The sequence below is a fragment of the Columba livia genome, chromosome 25 (assembly GCF_036013475.1).
Source record: "Columba livia isolate bColLiv1 breed racing homer chromosome 25, bColLiv1.pat.W.v2, whole genome shotgun sequence".
Classification (NCBI taxonomy): domain Eukaryota; kingdom Metazoa; phylum Chordata; class Aves; order Columbiformes; family Columbidae; genus Columba; species Columba livia.
In genome coordinates, this window is record NC_088626.1 from 5,807,897 (window position 1) to 5,810,647 (window position 2,751).

Sequence of the window (2,751 nt, forward strand, 5' to 3'; positions counted from 1 at the left end):
ACAGCCCAAAGTCCCTCGAAAGCCACAGTGGGAACATGATCTCATCACACTGAGCCGACAGAGAAACAAGCAAAACAATGAGCATCTTGTGAGTCTGTTCCTTAGGCATGTTCTTTAAAACAACTCTGGAAGAAGATCTAACCCTTCAGGCAGTGTGCTAAGGAGATGCCCTTGCTGATGGAGATGCTGTTCTGAGGCCAGCACTGTCAGAGCAGTGCCCATTGCCTGTCCTGGTCACAGCACTGACACACAGCGGGATGGTGACCAAGCTGCCAGAGCACTCAGGCCTTGCACCAACACAAGGGATGAGAAGGAGAGTGTGGGAGTGGAAAGGGAATGACTCTGTAAAGAACGAGGCTGGTGCTGCCTGGTGGACCTGCTATCTTGGGGCTGTTTCCTCCATCTTTGCACACACACCTTGTGCTGAGCTTCACAAAGGTTGCAGAGGAAAGATCTCAGACAAATAGTTCACTGCAGGGTTGTTTATTTTGTTTAGATCCACAGAGAGCACGACTTCTCATTTACAAGGTCTTTGACTTGAAGTATAAAGGTGTACAGACAATTAAAAGCGGGACGAACATTTCTTTGTGGGCAATATTAATATAGTTAAAAAATCAAATCCAAATGAGCCTTCCCCCAACTCCAATCATCCCCAAATACTTTTGTATTTGGTTGGACCTGTCATGAGTCATGTCATGAGTGATATGCAGAATATGGGAATTCTAATGTCTTTGACAAGAATCCAGACATTAGTGTCCTCAGGGCATCCTTGAGCTCCTGGTTCCTCATGCTGTAGATGAGGGGGTTCACTGCTGGAGGCACCACTGAGTACAGAACTGACACCACCAGGTCCACGGTTGGGGAGGAGATGGAGGGGGGTTTCAGGTTGGCAAACATGGCAGTGCTGATGAACAGGGAGACCACGGCCAGGTGAGGGAGGCAGGTGGAAAAGGCTTTGTGCCGTCCCTGCTCAGAGGGGATCCTCAGCACGGCCCTGAAGATCTGCACATAGGACACCACAATGAACACAAAACACGTAAAAGCTAAACAGGCACTGACCACAAGAAGCCCAAGTTCCCTGAGGTATGAGTGTGAGCAGGAGAGCTTGAGGATCTGGGGGATTTCACAGAAGAACTGGTCCAGGGCATTGCCCTTGCACAGGGGCAGTGAAAATGTATTGGCTGTGTGCAGCAGAGCAGTGAGAAACCCAGTGGCCCAGGCAGCTGCTGCCATGTGGACACAAGCTCTGCTGCCCAGGAGGGTCCCGTAGTGCAGGGGTTTGCAGATGGCAACGTAGCGGTCGTAGGACATGACGGTGAGGAGATAAAACTCTGCTGAAATGAAGAACAAAAACAGAAAGACCTGCACAGCACAACCTGAATAGGAAATGGCCCTGGTGTCCCAGAGGGAATTGGCCATGGACTTGGGGACAATGGTGGAGATGGAGCCCAGGTCAAGGAGGGCGAGGTTGAGCAGGAAGAAGTACATGGGGGTGTAGAGGTGCTGGTCCAGGCTATGGTGGTGATGATGAGGCCGTTGCCCAGGAGGGCAGCCAGGTAGACGCCCAGGAAGAGCCAGAAGTGCAAGAGCCGCAGCTCCCGTGTGTCTGTGAACGGCAGGAGGAGGAACTGGGTGATGGAGCTGCTGTTGGACATTGGCTGCCTGTGGGCATGAGGACCTGTGCAAGGAGGAAAAGGCAGTAACAAGTTAGGGGAGATTTCTCTGGGGAAAATATCATGTTGTTTATCATGGAAAAGCCCCTCCCTGATGGAGGGATGTTTCAGCTCATTCTCTCTTTCTACCAAGTGAGAAAAACAGTTCACCACAGTTTAAAATGCAGCTTGGGCAACTAGTTTCCATGAACACAGCTCTAGGGCAAAGCCCCCTGAGTCGGTGTCAGAACAAAAACTGACCCACACTCCCACCCCAACCCCAGAGAGCAAGAGCACCAGGGACAGGTGGAGAAACAGGGAAGAACACTGCAGTGCTACCAGAAAATAAAGCAAGGACAGAAAGGCAGACGGGCATGCTGTGGAACCTTCTCCTTACCCGGCTGTGCTGCTGCCACTCACATTATCACACTGTAGAGCAAGTACTTTTAGCACCTTCTTTGAGTACCACGTTGCAGGAACCCTTCACCTGGAGGTCCAGCTGCTGAGATGGAGACTCGTGACCTGGACCCCATGGCTTTGGGGCAGAGGGTCTGCTGGGGAGGAGAGGACACCAGGGGTTGCACTGGGAAATGTGTCTGCACTGCAGAGGATGCCAGGGGGGTTCCTAAATACCATCCCTGGCATATCTGGTAGGAGCTCCTTCTCCCTGCCCATGTCTGTGCTGCCTGCAGCTGTGTGTCTGTCCCTGGTCTGCTCCCTGTCAGTGTCACAGACCCCGTCCCACCCGCTGTGTGCTCAGCTCTGTCCTGCTCACACCTCCTGGCACTGCCCAGGGGCAGCTCTGTGTGTGCAGGGGCTCAGGAGCAGCTCAGACAAGTCCTAACGAGAACTGGGGTCTCAGTGTCTGCTCCAAAGAGAGAAATAAATCCTCATCTCCCACTGCACACCCAGACGAGCAAGAGTGGAAAACTGAAAGCACAGACTCCTTCCCTTGCAGCTTTTCATGAGTTGATGTCATTGTTCAGAAGGACTCTCTGCCATGTCTGTGGGGGGATCTGGAGCTCTGAGCAGCCCTGACCCACACAGCCCCCTTCAAGCCCACAAGCTCCCTGCCTGCCCTGCCGGGGGTCGCTCCTTC

At 52.8% G+C, this 2,751-nt stretch overlaps 1 pseudogene; it reads right to left on the reverse strand.

Annotated features, from left to right (window-relative positions):
* Nucleotides 1–693: 693 nt before the first annotated feature.
* LOC135576391 (olfactory receptor 14A16-like) lies at nucleotides 694–1,993 on the reverse strand (annotated as a pseudogene).
* Nucleotides 1,994–2,751: the final 758 nt, after the last annotated feature.